Source organism: Chiloscyllium plagiosum, chromosome 28, assembly GCF_004010195.1.
Source record: "Chiloscyllium plagiosum isolate BGI_BamShark_2017 chromosome 28, ASM401019v2, whole genome shotgun sequence".
NCBI lineage: Eukaryota > Metazoa > Chordata > Chondrichthyes > Orectolobiformes > Hemiscylliidae > Chiloscyllium > Chiloscyllium plagiosum.
Window position 1 is genome coordinate 29290300 of NC_057737.1, and position 20742 is coordinate 29311041.

The window sequence follows — 20742 nt, forward strand, 5'->3', positions numbered from 1 at the left end:
CTGTGCACTCTATTGATGATTATTCATTTATTATAAATCATTAGATTCCTGTAGAATTACTCAGGCACCTGCCCCGAATAAGTAAATTAAGTGATTGCCCAGTGAGCCTGCTATCTCCATTCATCAAATTAATGATACAGGTCAGTGTGATTACTTGGGATCAGGCATAGGTATGTGTGGAACAGTCACAATACTATTGATAGATGTTGTAGCTGCTGAATTCTAGCTAATAGTGAATGAACTCAAGTGGTTGAGTGTTTAAATTGGTCACTTTTGTGTCGTTTGGCACAAAGCATGCATTTTATACATGTGATATATTTATTGTGAGTGCCAGGGCTGAAACTATTTTCTGGATTGAGGATTAGAATAACAGTGTTTTATGAGCCAGGGATCTGAAGAGTGACAATATGCTACGATTGGCTTCTCCCTGAGCGTTACATGCTTGAAGGGTTGTTGGAGCTTCGAAGATATTACAATCACAATCACTGGAGCCTTTTTCCAGGCACATCCTATCCCTGAAGTGGATGTGAATTCAACTGCCTGTGAAAAGCAAAGGTAGATCTTTCATTTATATAGTTCATTTCATGTCCTTGGGATGTATTAAAGTGCTTTATGACCAATGGGATATCTGCTGAAATGTTGTCAATGTCAGTGCCGCCTCCAAATTTTTTTTGTTGTGTGTGAACGTGCATTTCAATGCGTACATGGTATCTTTTAAAGGGGTTTGTTTGCACATGACCTGTGCGGTGCATGACAGGCTGAGGTGTGGTTTATGGGGAGCATTGGTTATTATCTTAATGTGGGAAAAATGCCAGTCAGTTTGTGCTTATCAAGGTACTGCAGCAATAATGTAGTAGAGACCAGAAAGTCTGTTTTAGTGATGAAGGATAAACATTTTCCAAAACAGCACAGATTTTCTGAAGCAGAGTGCTGTGTTGTCAGATTGGACATACGTATCTTTTATAGAAACTGAGTGAAAATAAAAGAAAATAATGAAGTTCTAAAGTGGTGGTGAAGAAAGAGTAGTTACTGTCCTCATGCAGACAATATGGCAGCCAATTTGCACACTGTGAAAGATAATCTATTCTTTGTGATGTCACCCAAGGATACTGCCCAGCTCTTGTTTGAAATAATGTAGTGAGATCTTCTGTGTCCACTTGTCAGCAAATGCTTGCTTGCTTGTCAGCATATGGCATCTTCACCAGTTGGATACTGCACTGGAATGTCAGCAGAGATGTTTGTACTGTACTTAAGTCCTGGAGCAGAACTTGAACTCAATGATACATTGACTCAAAGCAAGAATGCTGTCAACTGAGCCCTGCTTGACATAATGGATGTTCACATAATTGAATCAAAAGAAATTCTCTCAAGGAGAGGTCATGCCTGACAAATCTGTTGAGATTCTTTGAAGAAGTAATGAGTTAGACAAAGGAGAGCCAGTGGATGTTATTTATTTGGATTTCCATAAGGCCTTTGACAAGATGCCACTTAGGAGTAGCTAAATAAGGTAAGAGCCCATGGTGTTAGGGGCAAGGTTCTGGCATAGATCGAGGATTGCCTGACTAGCAGAAGGCAGATTAAGGAGTCTTTTCAAGATAGTGGCCGGTGACTAGCAGAGTTCCACATCAGTCAGTGCAGAGGAACCTCGATTATCCGAAGGACATGGGTGGGGAGTATTTCGGTCGGTTAATCAAATTCCGGATAATCAAATGCCAGATAACATAGTTTAGCCAAGTGTCGTAACCCTGCGATCTTGCTGAATAATCCGACATTCGGATAATCGAATTTTAGATAATCAAGGTTCCTCTGTATTGGGACTACACCAGTTCACATTATACATTAATGAACAGGACAAAGGAACTGATGACATTGTTGCTAAGTTTGCAGATGACACAAGTATAGGTGGAGGTAATGTTGAGGAAGTGGGGAGGCTGCAGAAGATCTTGGACAAGCTAGGAGAGTAGGCAAAGAAGTGGCAGATGGAATGTAATGTGGGAAAGTGTGAGATGATGCACTTTGGTGGGAAGAACAAAGGGGTAGACTATTTTCTAAATGGGGAAAGGCTTTGGAAATCTGAAAGGAAGGAACATGGGAGTCTACTCAGGCCTCTCAGTATTCTGTATTTGGAGGAAATATTTCCACTAGCAGAAGAGATAACGATCCAAGGGCACAGCCTCGGGGTGAACTGAGATGCAAAGGAATTTCGTCTGATAGAGATTGTTGAATCAGTGGAACTTGTTGCTGCAGAGGACTTTGGAGGCCAAGTTATTGAGTGTATTAAGACAGTGATAGGTTCTTGATTCTAAGGGAATCAAGGGTTATGGGAAGGAATCATGAGAATGGAGTTGAGAAACATATCAGCTTTGATTGAATAGTGGAGAAGAATTGATCGGCTGAATGGCCTAATTTTGCTCCTATATGTTATGATCTAAGACATGCAATTTTTTTGGACTACCATTGTAATGTCATTATTCCAAAGGGTGAAGTCCCTCCCATCTTCTGAAAGTATTCAGTGAAACAGAATTGTACTTTGGTGTGATGGGTAATGGTGAGATAGCTGATGCTGTTATTGTGATGTGATACTTATGTTAGCTCCAGTTACATACAAATAAGATGTGGGTCACATAGTACTGAAGAATTCAATTAACTTATATTATTGCCTCTGATGTTTACCTGTGCACTGGGGCACTCTCACAGCAAAAGGATTTACTGCAATGGCAACTGAGACCTTTATCCCATTAGATCAGATGCCGTAATGCAGTGGTAACACATGAGCATGTTACTGAAAGGTATATCACGTATCTGCCATAAGGAATGCACTGCTTCTTTATCCTTCTCCACCCTGCTGTACATGCATAACAACCTCTCTATATTACAATGTCCTCTTTTACTGCTGTTTATCAGGCTTTGTTCAAGGTAACTACTTGCTGGACCATTGCTTTTAGCACACTATACGGCAGCAACTCTCAGACCTAACATTCATTGAAATCACTGGTTAATTGTCTAGCAATACTTATGCCAACCCCTGGACTTGCAGAGGCTCACTGACCAGCAAAGGGATCTCATGCTAACTAGTTGTGTAGGTTTGGTGCTGAGCAGTGCTACACAGATTCATGAAAGACAAATCATGAATGACAGTGTTGCCTTCCAAGGAGTGTTGATAAAGTTGAGCACGGGACACACTGAAATGATTAGTTTAATGCCAAAAGAGATGGAAAATAAAAGTATGAACTGCAAGCCATTCTTTATTAGTTTATTGGAGAGTCGGGAACAAGACCTTGTAATATGGGCTCACTGAAATGGGTGAAAGTTATCATGGCGTATAAGCTGAGTCTGTTTATCAAGAGTACCAATTTTGACTAAGAATTGAATATAGTGCATCTGCAGTAGTTTTATGAATAGTCTGTACAACTATCAGGATTATCCCCAGAAATATTTCAAGGCCAGTGTATTTCACTGTATATTGAATGTATTTTTATCAGCAACAAGTATAAAGTACATGAAAGGTAATTTTTGAGATTCCATCATTTTGATAGAGAACCGACGCTCCTCAAGAACGTGAGTTGGAGAGAGGGCTATTACTGTTTAGCCTCAGAGCCTCAATTCCTCCACCTGCACTCCCTTTTGAAGCACAAGATTACTCCTAATGTTTCATCATTCATTCATGCCTCAGCCTCCAAAAGTAAAGTGTAGACATAGTCAGATAGCATCTGCTTCATTTCTTCACTGAGCATCGTCATACGTCACCAGTGAACCAAGTCCATCAGACATTTTAACTGAAGTGTAACCCCTCACAGTAAAACCTAAGAAATTGTGCATGCTTTCATTTTGAATTGAAGCATTGTGTGAATGGCACTGAGTCAATTCTGCTCATTATAGTGCCACCCAATGGTGAGATTTAAGCACAACAGTGTACTGCAATAGAATTAATGGACTTGATTCTCTGATGCTTCAGGTTTTAGATCTCAGACTGGTAAAAAGATAGAAGGTCTTTTTCCTACTTTCCGTAATGAATCTTTTGAACAAGGGTTCTATTTTATTCTGATGTATGTGTCCTAGCTTTGATATTTTTCTTTTGAACATCCTGTTTTCCTGACCTGACCCAGTAGAGGCTTCGGGTCAATTTAGAAATTAAATTGTCATCTGTGTACTCCACAGTTAAATTGTTGAAATCCTTTTCAAAAATATAAATTGATAAATATAGGCGTGTTGCAATGATATTGCTTTTGGCATGTAAACAGTGTTGAATGTGATAAAATTCTTGATGCCGTAGATTTTCTGGATATTCAGAGAGAAGCAAATGGTGGTTTTATTCATAATGTGGGAGTGAAGGTGAAGCTATAAACAAAAGAATAAGCTTCTGCATTTTATGGGAACATATTTCTAAATAAATAAAAAAGAGAATTGATTCTAACTCAGAAAACATTTCTTGGGAGAAAATGTACCATACGTATCATTGATCACCCTAGTATCCATATATAACTTATTAGGTTCCAAATCGGTTACTGCTGTTACATAGACAAAAACGACAGCCATTTTGCACACTAAATGATCGCTGAGAAAGCAATGAGATGAGTGACTAGTTTATCTATTCTTAGTAATATTGCTTTAGAGAAAAATCATGATTGGGACACGGGGAGTATTTCTGCCTGTGTTTTTTTTGAATAGTAGCCAGGAGTTAGGAAGGTGTTGGTGTCACCAAATAATGCCAGCATCCATGGCAACATCCCATTAGTAGTAAGCTTAATTCTCAGCCTATAATCTGTGCTGATGTGAACCTGACCTCTAACCCTTTGAACTCAGAGGTGAAAGTGCCACCAACTAAGCTGAAGTCAACCATTCAAACTCAGGATGTGTTTACTGTACTGACTTATTACATGATGAAAAATTATGTTATCACAATTTCTGTCTAAAGTTTGTATCTCTGGCATGGTACCAATTTAAATAGAAAAATCATATCAACCAGTGTTAGTCCGAGGGAGCGGTGCAGGGGTCATGTGGGCAACAGCTGAACATTTTCTCCAGGAATGATTTCAAAATTGAGTGAAAAGTGTATTCCAGCACCAGGGGACAGAGTAAAGTAGGAATTTAGTGAGTGGCATGGGATGGTTCTAGAATCATTGCAACTTAAACCCCCCTCTGTGCTCATCTAATACCAGCTTCTTGTCCATTCTTAATTTTAGTTTCCCTGCCATTTCCTCCATTAAACAGTCCTTAAAACCAACCGCTTTGACCAAGCTTTTGGTCACCTATTGGCAATTATTTAATGTTGCTTGTCATTAAATCTTGCTTGATGTTGAGATACTCGACAATATTCTAGGTTATATATATATAATATTTACCCATAATTATATGGAGGCCAGTTGGCTCAGTTGACTAGATGATTATAGTGTGATGCAATATAAAGCCAACATTGTGGATTTAAATCCAATCCTGACTGTGGTGGTTCGTGGAGGCCTGCCAGTGTTGGTAGAATGGTTACTCCAAAGCTACAGCATATATGCAATTCTTAAATAATTGTCTGTCTCTAATGGAGAAAAATGCCTGTGGTCCTTTGTGGACTCTGAGTCCTTAACGTATATGTCAATGCAAGTTGTTGCTCCTCTAGCTGAGGGAAATTAACCAGCAGTTTTCCATCAGGTTGGAAATTCCCATGCCCTACACCTCAACATCTTAGAATCCCCACCCAAGATGTTTATGTATGTGATAACCCAATGAAGGGTAACACTGGGCTCCTCCTTTTGAAGGATGATTACTTCGGGAAGTTAGCGATGGAGCTTTACTCTTGCATTGGTAAATACCTCCAGTTCAAGACATGACTGCACGCTGAAAGGATTGACATCATCACTGGCAACAAGCCAGGAAAGAACAGTACATTTTAATGACATAGTACGTATTACTACTAGCGTAAATCTGTCATGAAAAATCGGAATTGTTGTTGATGTGTTGATCCGTGGACTGTTTATTTCTGAGTTCCAAGAGGTATCTCTTGTATATATTGTCAGTTGTTAATTAAATGCAGCAGATTGATTGTTTGCACGTATTGATAATAGCTTGTGTGCAGATTAGAAGCTTGAACCTTGTGTTGAACAGTATAACTTTTATATCCTCGTCATTTTAAATTAACACTGGCAGAAGTAAGCTTGTTAATTGTCAGTACAAAGTACTGAAGATTGCCTTACTTCGCCTAATTAATTACCTTGTCTAGAGTGGAATGTTAATTCAGATAAATGATTGAGCCACTTAATACTTTGAAAGCTTCCTTCAAGTACTCTGTGAGCTTACTGCCCTTAAGATACAAATTAATGATTCTTATCAGAGACTGTGTTGGCACCAGGAAGACAGTAAAATGAAACAGACAGTCAGCTTTCAGTGTCATTCAAATGGCATTTTCATTTTAATGGCAGCAAATAGGCTCCTCTGGTTTGAAAGTCATTTGATAATAAACAGATTGTTATTAGTATACATAATACATGATGGAGTTTGCCTGGATGGCTAACTTTAATGTGTTACTTCTCTCTGAAGAGAGCTCTTTATTGCAGGCAACATCCTCATGATTTTAGGCTGAAGACTTTGGACTTGTCGCCCTGTTTTGAAAGTTCAGACTAATCATAGAATCATAAAATCCCTACAGTGTGGAGGCAGGCCATTTCACCCATCAAGTCCACACCGACCCTCCACAGAGCATCCCATAATGGAGGCCTGTTGCTGCAATTCAGTGGTTCTTTTGTATGTTACCTCATGCATTTCTGATAATCCAGACTGTTTCTCCTTGTCTGAATTCTACTTACTTTGTCATCTCCCTTTACCTTTTTGGATGCACTTCACTTCTGTCCAAAGCATAGAATGTTAGAATGGTTAGAATAATGAGGGAGATGATACAACCTGACATGCCTGTCCCTGCTGTCTGCAAGAACCACTTCCTCGTCCACAACTCCTTTGCTGTTTCCCTTTCATTCAGAAATTCTTTTTCTATTCAGGTACCTAAAGGTGTTTTTTTTTCTTTCCCTTTTTTGAAACCCTCAGAATCTGCATCTACCACAATCTCAGGTAGTGTATTCCAGATCCTAACTGCCATCTCCTCAGGTCTCCAGTGTCACAGTGACCAATTTAATTCACTCCACGTGATATCAAGACATGGATGAAGGCACAGGATATTGCAAAAGCTATGGACCCTGACAGTTGTACTGATGGCCTGATCTTCAGGGCTAACGTGCCCCAAGCCAAGTTGTTTTGCTACAGCTACAACAGTGGCATCTACCCAGCAATGTTGAAAATTGCCCTGGTAGGACATGCCCAGAAAACACAGGACAAATTCAACCCGAGGAAGTACTAGCTCATCAGCCTGCTCTCGATCATCGATAGGGTTGTAAGGGGATTATCAACAGTGCTACCTAGTGTCACTTGCAAAGGAATAACCTGCTCACTGATGGTCACTTTGGCCCCAACTGATCCACTTTGCCCCCAACCTCATTACAATATTAGTCCAAACGTGTAAAAGAGCAGAATTCCAGCGGTGAGGTGAGGGTGACTGCTCTTGACCTCAAGACTCCATTAGGCTGAGTGGGGCATTAAAGAGCACTAACAGAGCTAGAATCAATGGGAGTCAGGGGAAACCTCTGCTGATTGGAGGTGCACCTTGCACAAAGAAAGATGGTTGTGGTTTTTGGTGGTCATTCATCACAGCCATAGGACATCAGATGAATGTCTTTCCCTCATGAGGTCAGAGGTGGGGATGTTCAGTAACAATTGCTCAAAATTCTGTACAATTCACAACTCCTGAGATACTGAAGCTACCTTTTCCCAAAAGCAGCATGACCCGGATGATATCCAGGTTTGGTTGATGAATGGAAAGTAACATTTGCATTATACAAGTGCTATGCGATGACAATCTCGAACAAGGGAGAATCTAATCATTACCTCCTTGATATTGAATTGCAACACCATAGCTGAATCCCCCACTATCAACATCCCGGGGGCTACCATTGATCACAAAATTGGAACTTTACTGTAGCGTGGGTCATGTTTGTGAACAGAACGGTGGTTTTTCCCACAGTGGTCACCCAATCTGTGTTTGGCCTTCCAATGTTGCATTTCCTACACTTGGGGCCTACGGGTTAAGGCCTCCCTGTACACTGATGACTTTGCCGTTTTCTGCTCGGATCCGCTGTCCGTGCACAGACTCATGTGCATATGTGACCAGTTCGAACGGGCCTCGGGGTCCAAGGTAAACCGAGGCAAGAGCGAGGCCATACTCTTCGGGAACTGGGCCGAGCAATCCTCGATCCCCTTCACCGTCAGGACCGACCACCTCAAGGTGCTGGGTATTTGGTTCAGGGGGGCTGGGGCGTGCGCCAAGTTTTGGGAGGTGCGTATCAGCAAAGTGAGGCAGAAACTGGGCAGATGGAAGCTACGGTTGCCCTACATCCCGGGAAAAAAACTTGGTCATCAGGTGTGAGGCACTGTCATTGCTGTTATACGTAGCACAGGTCTGGCCTATTCCCAGAACCTGTGCCGCTGCAGTCACTCGGGCCATCTTCCAATCTATATGGAGATCAAAGATGGACCGAGTCCGAAAGGACTCAATGTATAAAGATCCTGGGTAGTGGGGGAAAAAATACACCCAATGCCACACCTTTGTGTGTGGCTACATCAAGCTGTGCGTGGATCCCCGGTATGCAAACACCAAGTGTCACTACGTACTGAGGTTCTACCTGTCCCCGCTGTTGCGAAGGATGGGCCTGGCCTCGCTGCCGCGGAACACTCCGAGTAGTTGGACTGTTCCAAGTCACCTATCCTTCGTGGAGAAGTTTATGAAGAAAAAACACCTTTGACCACAAGTCCATCAGGAAGTGGTCCATCATAGTGTCCTTGAGACCTTTTGGGAAAAGGAGAGGGCAGATCCTATCGAGCGGTTCCCTGAGCAGACTGTCAAAGTCATTTGGCAGAATGCCTCATCGCCAGAACTTTCCAACAAGCACCAAGACATGGCTTGGCTGGTGGTGAGAAGGGCTCTGCCTGTGAGATCCTTTATGCACACCCGGACTCTCTCCCGCACTGCACGCTGCCCTCGAAGCGGCTGCGGGGGGGACGAGACTGTCATACACCTCCTTCTGGAATGTGCCTACGCAGAGGAAGTGTGGAGAGGAATGCAGTGGTGTTTGTCGAGGTTCGTCCCGAGCAGCGCCGTGACGTGGGACTCCGTGCTCTACGGCCTATTCCCCGGGACGCACACCGAGATGAACATCAACTGTGCCTGGAGGATCATCAACTCGGTGAAGGACGCTCTCTGGGTGGTCCAAAACCTGTTGATCTTCCAGCTGAAGGAGTTGACCCTGACTGAATGTTGCAGACTGGCACATTCCAAGGTCCAGGACTACGTGTTGAAGGATGTGCTGAAGCTTGGGGCAGCTGCCACCAAGGCGCGGTGGGGAAAGACCACCGTGTAACATCTGCCTGCCTAAGAAGAACAGGGGGCCCGCGCAGTCTTTTGGGCTCTGCTGACGCCTCAGCTAAATATATGGACATATGATTGATAAACGTACAGACCTGTATATACAAATAATAAATTCTGATTTCTGTATGCAAATGTTTATGTATGTATGGCATGACCAACTGTACAGACCATCAAATTATTTTATGAATAAAGTATATTTTTGAAATTAAAAAAAAATCTCCTACATTAGTACAGAAAGGTGCTGTAGAGAAGGGAAGGAAGGGAGTGTTAGGTTGACTGGGGAGTGGACTTGAGTGTCTTAAATGGAAGGGTCCCTATGGAACGTTAGAAGAAAAAAGGGCAAGGGAAGATGGGTTTGGTGGTCACATCACAGTGAAGCTGCTAGAAATTGTGGAGGATGGTCTATTGAATATGAAGGTTGGTGTGGAGTTTGAAAAGCATGTGGGGAACCCTATCATGGATATCCTAAAGTTGTGCTTAAATGAGTGTCCACAGTCCTTAGTCCTTCCACCAATGGGAGATTCTCTCCGCCTACTTTCTCCAGACTTGACTTTGTTTTGTGAACACTTGTGTCAAATCTTCTCTTAACCGTCTCTTTTCTCAAGCAAACAATTCACACTTCTTCAATCTACTCATGTTATGGAACCCCTCCTCTCTGCAACCTCTCTGATAAATCTTTTTTACAATCTTTCCAATGTCTTCACATTCTTCCGAAGGTGTGATGCACAGAATTGAATAAAATGCTCCTGTGAGGATGAAACAGATTTTTATAAATGCTCATCAAATTTTCCTTTGTACTCCTTTATAAAACCGAGAACCCCACAGCTTTTTATTACACGTTGTGATCTGTCTTGCCATCTTCAATGATTTCTGCAGGTATACACCCAGGATCCCTCTGTTGCTGAAGCTCCTTTAAAGTTAGGGCTCGGGTTTATTTTGTGTTGTCTTGCTTCATTCCTCCTGCTAATATGGATAACTTTACACTTCATTCAGTTTAATCTGCCTTGTTTCTGCTCATTCACCAACCTGTCATGACTCCTTGAAATCTAACGTATCCTTCTCACGTCATCTGCAAAGTTTGAAATTGCGAACCCCAAGTCTGGGTGGCTAATACACCATTAAGTCTAAATCAACAGTCCTGGAACTGAATTTTGTGGAACCTTGCTGTGTCCTTCCAATCTGAAAAATGACCATTTCCCATGTATTGTTCCCCACTTCACGATAGTCACTGGTGCCACATTCCTCCTCCTTCCATGGATTTAACATTTGCTAGCTGATGTGACTCTTTATCAAATGTCTTTTTCAAGTACATGTGTACCACATCAGTCGCATTACCTTCATAGCTATTTCTGTAGCCTCATTGAAAATTTCAAATCAATTCAGTTTAACACAGTTTTCCTTTAGCAATTCCATGCTGGCTTTCCCGAACGATCTGCACATTTGCCCAAGTGAAACCTTTGTCAGGGATTATTATCACTGCTAGGTTTCACACCATCAAGGCTGACCTTAGCCAGCATGTGGTTGCTGGGTTTATCCTTAAACCTTTCTTGGACAAGAGTATAATATTTGCAAATCTTCAAGCACGTGGTACCATTCCAATACCTAATGAGGATTGGAGTATTATGGCCAGTACATCAGCAATTTGCACTCTTGCATTCTTCAGTATCCTCAAATACACCTTATCTGATCCTGGTGACTAAGTCATCTGTAGGACACTGCCCCTAATCTCCATTGTATGGAGTTGGTCATTACTGAAGAACAATTTTGAAAACTCTGGTCAATAATTTACCTTGTTGCTGGGAACCCCATGTCCACCTTGCCTGCCACCATCCCCTACCTGAATGCTTTTTCTATTCGCGCTTGAATTCTTAGTGAATCCAGCAGATTTCCCACTTTTACTGATCAGTGAGTGAGCTTCCTGTCTGAGCAGGCAGACTATTGATATTGAACATAGAACATAAAACAGTACACACAGTACAGGCCCTACAACCCATGATGCTGTGCCGAGCATTTATCTTAATCTAAGATCAACCTAACCTACACACCCCACAATTTTATCGTCCATGTGCTGAATGCAGCAGTCGCTTAAATATCCCTAATGTCTCTGACTCTACTACCACCGCTGGCAGTGCATTCCATGCAGCCACCACTCTCTGCCTAAAGAATCTATCTCTGACATCTCCTGTATATCACCTTCCTCCAATCACCTTAAAATTATGACCCCACCCCCCACCACCATCCTGTGACAGCCATTTCTGCCCTGGGGAAGTCTCTGGCTATGTACACTATATCTGTGCCTGTCATTACACACATCTATCAAGTCACCTCTCTTCCTTCTTTCTCATGTGAAAAGCCTAGCTCACTCAACCCTCTCTTAAGCATCTACATCCTTCTTATAATGAGGCAACCAAAACTGGACATAGAATTCCAAGTGTGTTCTAACCAGGGTTTTATAAAGGTGCAGCAAAACCTCCCAGCTCTTAAACTAAATCCCCCTGTTAATGAAAGCCAAAACACCATACGCCTTCTGAACAACCATATCAACTTGGGTGGCAACTTTGAGGGATCTATGTACATGGACCCCAAGATCCCGCTGTTCCTCCACGCCAAGAATCCTATCTTTAACCCTGTATTCAACATTCAAATTCGACCTTCCAAAATGAATCACTTTACATTTATCCAGGTTGAACTCCATCTGCTGCTTCTCAGGTCAGCTCTGCATCCTGTCAATGTCTTGTAGCCTGCAACAGCCCTCGACAATATCTACAGCACCACCAACCTTTGTGTCTTCGGCAAACTTACTCCACCCACCCTTCCACTTCTTCACCTAAGTCATTTATAATAACTACGAAGAACAGAGGCCCAAGAACAGATCCCTGTGGGACACCACTGGTCATTGACCTCCAGGCAGAATACTTTCCATTCATAACCACTGACTGTCTTCTTTCGGCCAGCCAAATTTCCCTGTATCCCATACCTCCTAACTTTCTGAATGAGCCTACTGTGGGGAACTTTATCAAATGCCTTGCTGAAATCCATATACACCATATCCACTGCTCAACCTTCCTCAACCTGTCTCATCACGTCCTCAAAGAACTCAAGGTTTGTGAGGCATGACCTGCCTCTCTCAAAGCCATGCTTACTATTTTTAATCAAACTATGTTTTTCCAAATAGTCACAAATCCTATCTCTCAGAATCCTTTCCAGTACCTTGCTTACTACAGGTGTAACACTGCTTGGTCTGTAATTCCCAGGAATTTCCCTATTCCCTTTCTTGAACAGAGGAACAACATTCGCCTACCTCCAATCAGCTGGTACAATTCCTGTAGAGAGTGAGGATGCAGAGATCATCGCCAGAGGCGCAGCAGTCTCATTCCTCACTTCCCGTAGTAACCTTGGATATATCTGGTCCGGCCCTGGGGACTTAATTCTGGGAAGCATCAAGATAGATTTCCAACACATCCACTTCCTTAATATCAATCTATTCAAGCCTATTAATCTGGTCCACGGTGTTCTCACTATAAAAAAGGTCCCTTTCTCTCACGAATACTGAAGCAAAAACCTCATTTAGGGTGTCCCCTATCTCTTCAGATTCCAGGCACACGTTCCCTCCACTATCCCTGATTGGCCACCACCCTCTCTCTGATCATTCTCTTATTTCTCATGCCTTTGGATTTTCTCTAATACTTTCTGCCAAGGCTTTCTTGTGCCCCCCTCCTTGCTCTCCTCAGTCCATTTTTGAGTTCTTTGCTAGCTACTCTAATCCTCTAAAGCTGTGCCAGATCCTTGCTTCCTCAACCTTAAGTAAGCTTCCTTCTTCCTTTTGACAAAAAACTTCTCTGCTCTTGTCATCTAAGGCTCCTTCACCTTACCATTCCTTGGCTGTCTCAGTATGACAAAATTATCCTACACTCGTAACAAGTATTCCTTAAACAGCCTCCACATTGCTGTTGTGCATTTCCCGTAGGACAATTGTTCCCCATTTATACTCAACAGCTCCTGTCTAATAGCAGTACAATTTTCCCTCCCCCAATTAAATACCTTCCCATACTGTCTGCTCCTATCTCTCTCCATGGCTATGGTGATGATTGTAATGCTCCCTGATTGCACAGTCCCTACTTCATGCAAACATTGTCAGTGGATGCCTACCTTCAGCCCATTCAGAGTACTCTTAATTGAGCTTCAGTCTAGATTGCTTTACGTTAGGTGGCCAACAAGATCAATAAATTAGGGCAGGAACTGGTTAAAAGCCGATATTTCAGAATACCGGTGAGTGCCAGTACACGTGTAGTGGGCTGAACAGCTCCTTCTGTGCTTTAATTTCTGTAATTCTGTGCAGCCGTGTTCACTTAATGCTGCCTGTTGATGTCTGCAATAAGAAGCATGCTGAGCCACAGATCTACTCACTCCAAACCCATTACTTATTGATGAAACTAATCTTTACTTCCATTAAGTTATAGTAACAATCACACTGCTTCAAAGTAATTCATTTCATGCAAAGCACATTTCTGAGAGATGTGATGAGCATTTGTGGAAGTGAAGTTTTTTCTGTCTTGTGGAGTGTGGTTACCTGGAGTTGTATGTGTGTGTCAAAGAGTAAATGGTACTGTTCAGTTTCCCAGTGTGGAGTAATTCTAGGGTTTTAATTTCCTCTGACGATACACTGATTAATGCATTTGCATAAAGCTCTTATGTGCACTATTTAACACATTCACTGGTAGAGGAAATTAAGTCTAGGAATTTCACAAATGAGATCCCAATTTGTAGATCAGAAGTAATAGTCAGTCATAGATATTAAACATGTATTTATAAACATAAGGCAGACAGGCAACTTTTAATGCACCCCACCATATACCTTTTTCTATCAGTCAGTTTGCACTTCAGCGATGAATAACCTGGATGGAAGAATTATTACAGAACAATGGTTCCACTACACAGTCATTGTTTCTTTCCTGATATTGTAACTGCATTTATTTATATCACCTTCAGTTTGCACCCCATCTTATATCTGCATGTTAGTAAGGATACATATAGTATTTGAGCTCTGCCTAGCTAAGGCGAATTGTTAATCTTTTGGACCTTTCTGTTGACTGGGGTAATGCACTTCAGATGAATGTGGGTAGTATCCGTGCCTCAGCCTGGAGACACTGGTGTTAAGGTGGTGGTGGATGAGCCTTTTTACCTTAGACGTACAGTATAAGGGGGGAATTTCCAGTGACATACCTTGAATTCAGCAAGTGGAGCTACTTGGAACAACACCATAGGCGAAAGTGAGGACGCCAGATGCTGGAGATTAGAGTCGAGAGTGCAGTGCTGGGAAAACGCAGCAGGTCAGGCATCCTCCACCATTTCCGCCATCTACAAAATGGACCCCAACATCAATCCACTTCCCTCCATGACTCTCTTGTTAGGTCCACGCCACCCACCCTCCCCTCCCAGCCCATTCCCCTGCCACCGCAGGAATTGCAAAACCTGCACCCACACCTCCCCTCTCACCTCTGCCAAGGCCCCAAAAGGAGCCTTCCACATCCAGCAAAGTTTTACCTGCACATCCATCAATGTCATTTACTGTATATGTCGCTCCTGATGTGGTCTCCTCTACGTTGGGGAGACAGGATGCCTCGTCGCAGAGCACTTTAGAGAACATCTCCGGGACACCCAACCCCACTGCCCTGTGGTTGAACACTTCAATTTCCCCCTCCCACTCCGCCGAGGACATGCAGGTCCTGGGCCTCCTCCATTCCACTCCGTCATCACCCGACGCCTGGAGGAAGAACGCCGCAATCTCCCCTCTCGGGACCCTCCAACCCCAAGGCATCAATATGGATTTCACCAGTTTCCCCATTTCCCCTCCCCCCACCTTATCCCAGATCCAACCTTCTAACTCAACACCACCCTCATGACCTCTCCTTCCTGTCCATCTTCCTTCCGACCTATCCGTTCCACCCTCCTCTCCGACCTATCACCATTACCCCCACCTCCATCCACCTATCGCACTCTCAGCTTCCTTCTCCCCAGACTCTCACCCCCTCCATAGCTCACAGCTTCATTCCTAATGAAGGACTTTTGCCCGAAATATTGATTCTCCTGCTCCTCGGATGCTGCCTGATCTGCTGTGCTTTTCTAGCACCATGCTCTCAACTGGAATAGTACCATGGCCACTGAGCAGTTCAACATAAAGAGGAAAGAAAATAAATCATTTAAAATTTTGAGAAGCATTCTGTTTAGTGAACTCATTGAATAAACTTCGAAATGCAATTCAGTCCCTTGCAAGCACTAATGTTTGTTTATGTGTGCAGGGAGGTGACAATGTTAAACATACAAATACTGAGGAGGCTTGTGAAAAATTTAATTAAAGCCAATCCACCAGGTATTTATTCTCACATCATTTTCTCTGTGGCAGAGAGACTGTGCGACACCGATAGGTTGTATACTATGAAACTCCTTGGTGCGTTCCATCACTAAAACAAAGAACTGGAGATCTGAAACAAAAACAGAAAATGTTGGAGAAACTCAGCAGGTCTGGCAGCATATGTGGAGAGAAAGCAGAGTTGACAAAAAATTTTGAGTCTGGTGACTGTTCAGTTCTTGATGAGTTGATTTGTCTTGATTTATTTATTGTCATGTGTATTTTGTTTCAAAAAACAATTAAAAGTATTGCCATCTTAAAACACAGAAAAGTAAACCAAACTTGGAATATAAATGCAGAAGAATAAAGAAACAAAGAAGTGGTGTTCAGTATTAGAGTCCTTCCTGTTAAGTGCTCCGCCATTGGACATGGTCCTGGTGACCAAGTATGGGTCCCCTTTGCCACACTGCCGCTGCTGGAACAAAAGTTGCCACTCTTTGGCTATATCTTCCCTCTATCGAAGCCCTCACCAGTGCAGATGCCGGGTATTGCACCGGCTCAAGCTGGGCTCCACCACGACCATGAGTCTACTTCAGGTCAATGTAACCGCTGCCGATGTCGCAGGGTCTCGTATCGGGTTGAAACTCGCTCCGGCCACCACCTCCATGAATCTGCTCTGGATACAGGTGCTGTTGGGAACCCAAATTCACTTCCACCACAGCGGACATGAGTTGTAACTCGGACCACCTCATTACTGCAGAAGCGGCCGAGAACCAAAACTCTCTCCACTGACTGCAACCAGCCAGCACCTGGCCTACTCACCGACTGCAAACAGCCAGCACCCGGCCTACTAACTGACTGCAACCAGTCAGCGCCCGGCCTACTCACCAACTACCACCAGTCAGCAACCGGCATACACACTGACTACCACCAGTCAGCACCCGGCCTACTCACCGACTGCAACCAGTCAGCACCCAACCTACTCACCGACTGCAACCAGCCAGCGCCCGGCCAACACACCGACTGCAACCAGCCAACGCCTGGTCTACTCACCGACTGCCACCGGTCAGCGCCCGGCCTGCTCACCGACTGCCACCGGTCAGCGCCCGGCCTACTCACCGACTGCAACCAGCCAGCGCCTGGTCTACTCACCGACTGCAACCAGTCGGCGCCCGCCCTACTCACCGACTACCACCAGTTAGCGCCCGGCCTACTCACCGACTGCCATCAGTCAGCACCTGGCCTACTTGACCACGACCAAGCTCTTCAATGAGACATACATAAAATAAAAGAGATCAAAAAAAGAAAATAGGGGACAGAAAAGAAAAACAAGGAAAAGAAAACAGGTGGAAATTAGAAGCCCTACTCCACTGTCGTCATCATTTGTTTCAAATCTCCAGCACAGCCACTGGATTTGCAGTGTCATGGAACACAGGATAGGAGCTGGAGTAGGCTATGTGTCTTTTCAAGTCTGCTGTACTATTCAGCCAGATCATCAATCATCAGCTACCTCAGCTCCACATACCCACAGTATTCTCAAATCCCTTATCTCTCTCAGTATTCAGAAATCTGTCGACCTCTGTCTTAAATATACTCAATGACTGAGCAACCTTTTGAGGAAGAGAGTTCTCAATATTCCACCCTTTATTCTGAATCTGTGATCATACACTCTAGATTCAGTGATGGTGCTGTCATTGAAAGTCAAGGGGATGTGGATAGACATGTGAAGATGGCCATTGCCTAGCATTAGGGCGATTCCTATGTTTGTTGGCATTTATTGGCCTAGGGCTGATGTTTGTCCTGGGACCTGTACATGCTGGCTGCTTAATTATAGGAAAATTTGTAAATGACATTGAGTACTGTGCAATCATTAGTAAGTGTCCCTACTTTTGACCTTCCGTTGGTTAGAAGATTATTGATGAAGCAGCTGAAAATGTTTGGTCCAAGGACACTAGTTTAAGTAATTCCTGTAGAAATAGACATGAGGCTAAATTAATTGACATCCAACAACCACAGCTGACCTCCTTTGTGTTAGGTATGACTCTAGCTTGTGGAGCATTTCCCCTGATTCCCATTGACTCGATGATACTAAAGCGCCTATGTGCCACACGAGGTGAAATGCTGTCTTGATGCCAAGGGCAGCAATTCTTACCTTACCTTTTGACTTTGTATTGCTTGGACCAAGGCTGCATTGAGTTCTGGAGCTGAGCATTCCTGGAGAAAGGCATTGTGTACATCATTGAACAGGGTAACAGTGAATAAGTGTCACTCATAGTACTTTCAATTACACCTTCTGTCAATTTGTTGACAATCAAGAATAATCTGATGGGGTGATGGTTGAATTTATCTGCTTTTTATGGAAAGCACATACCTGGGCAATTTTCCATTTTGCCAGGTATTTGCCAGACTAATGCACTGATGCTTCTAATGTGAACTGATGTCAGTATTTTCCAGAAAGTGAATGTGTGTAATTTTGCATGAAATCACAAGTGTTGATGCATGTTACCTAAATGTTAAAGATAGATTGCTATTGACTTGCGATTCATGACAGTAACACAGTGCAGTATGTATGGCCACTTGGTCAGGCAGAAAAATCAATGTATCTGTGGCAAGTACTGTGAAACTTGGCTAACTCATAATCGCTTGAGAAAGCAATACAGAAGTACTGAGGTTGTATGAAAGGAACAGCAGACTCTTACACTGCTTGAATATAATAAAAGAAGTTTTTTGGTTTACTTGATCCAGTGAGGCCAGTGATGAGAATCATTAAAGTTTAGCTTTACCCTGACTTCATGCACGTTTTGATTTGGTGAATGGCTAAAATTGAATTTTTCTTGATGTTTCAAACTCTCTGCTGAATTGAAAATCAATTTGTGCCACATTTAACAGCTCTTTGCTTAATTTTGTCCTAGAAAAGCTACACGCTGGTTCTTAATCATAGGAAGATTTGTTAATGATGTAAACCTGAAAACTAGTGTCAAATTAATCTGAAATAGATATGTGTTGAAAAAAGTTAGATCATGCAATTCAACAAACTTAAATATCTTTGTAAATGACAATTTGAAATATAATTTGATTGGCCTTCTTTATTACACTTCAGGCGAACAAGTACTTGCAGCCTTCAGGTTTATCTAAATCTGGCTTCAGACAACCTCTGTCTCCATTCTTGTTTGTAGTCAGCCGATACTTAAGTTTGTTTCTTGAAAGAAACACTTGTAAATGGGCATGCCAGTGCTAGGGGGTTGATATTTTCCATTTCTTTATCCTTTGCTTGTTACTTCAGTCATGGCTGTATTTAAAAACTAGTTTTGACTGACTTTTAACTAAGTTTTGGAGGTATCATTTTCACTTTATGACTTCTCCCAGCATTTTTAGACCAAAACTGGAGGGTTACAGGGTTGTACTGGTTAAGAGGCAGAAGTCAGCAACAAAACTGACTTTAATGGTCTTCAGGTTACGTTTTTGGCATTGAGTGTAAGCGTTTAGGTTTCAGGGGTGTACATGTAGGATTTGTTGGCCGTTGCACATCTGTAACACAGAAATATGAAAAGTCCCACGTTGGATCTGAGGTGGCAAGTTCATTCTGTTGAGTGCCAGCAATGTGCCTCAATTCCAAACATTTTTGACAACCTGATATTTTCTTCCTCCCACCAGTGCCTGTCAATTAGTATCAAATTAGGAATAATTTTTTGACTAAGAATATGAGTTCATATTGCACTGTGGTGATTAAGTCATGCAATTCAAAAGGGAGTGAGGGAACAGGGTTTGTGCAGACAAGTTGTTAAGGTAGCAGCATAGTTTGAGAAACTGGTTAAAAAGGCATGCAAAATCTTTAAAAATGGAAGCGCTGAACATAAAAGCAAAGAAATTGTAATGAACCTTTATAAGTCAATGGTTCAGCTTCAACTGGAGTACTGTGTCCAATTCTCAGCAACAGAAGTGATGTGAATATGTCAGAGAGAATGACAAAAAGATTTACAAGAGTGGTTCCAGGGCTAAGATACTTCAGTTATGAAGATATATTGGAGAAGCTGTTTGTGTTCACCCTAGGGAAGTTCAAGGGAGATTTATTTGAGATGTTCACGATCATGAAGGGTCTGGTCTGAGCAGATGGAGTGAAACTGTTCCCATTGGCAGGTGTTCAAGTGAATGGCAAAAAATCTAAAGTCGACGTGAGAAAAATGTTTTCAGTGTGGCTTTTGATTAGGATTTGGGAGAATGCTGCTTGTGATTATGGTGGAGGCAGATTAAATCTTCACTTTTCAAAAAGGAATTGGTATTTCCTTCAAATGCTTAGCCATTTCTAGATTGCAGGAAAAGACTGATGGGAGTGGGATGATCTGAGTTGCCCTTGCAGAGAGCCAGCACTGGTGGTCCTCCCTTGTGTTGTAATCATTCAATAATTTGACGGTACTACGGAAAAAATGTGGGTTACTTTTATTCTTCCATGGGATGTTTTTGTTGCTTGTAAGGCCAGCATTTATTTCCCAAATCCAAATTGCTCTTGACAAGGTAGTGGTGTCCACAATGTTGGACTGTTATAGTCCACATGGTATAGGTATGCTCACAGTGCTCAATTACCTTTTTCAATTTGGTCTATTGCATTCGTTGCTCTCAATGTGGTCTCCTCTATATCTGGAGAGACAAAACGCCGACTCGGTGATCGCTTTGCTGAGCACCTTCGGTCTGTACACAATCAGGTCCTGGACCTTCCTGTGGCTTGCCACTTCAACACACAATCCTGCTCCCATGCCCACATGTCTGTCCGTGGCCTGCTGCAGTGTTCCAGTGAAGCTCAACGCAAACTGGAGGAACAGCATCTCATCTTCCAACCAGGCACGTTACAGCCTGCCGGTCTCAACATTGAATTCAACAACTTCAGATGATTATCCTCTCAACCCCTCTGTTTTCATTCTGCTCTGTAATTTTATTTTAT

The 20742-nt window shown here is 42.7% G+C and overlaps 1 protein-coding gene across 9 annotated transcripts in view; it reads left to right on the forward strand.

Annotated features, from left to right (window-relative positions):
• auts2a (activator of transcription and developmental regulator AUTS2 a) overlaps positions 1-20742 on the forward strand; it is a 1206729-nt gene that overhangs the window by 244063 nt on the left and 941924 nt on the right. The window lies entirely within an intron of this gene.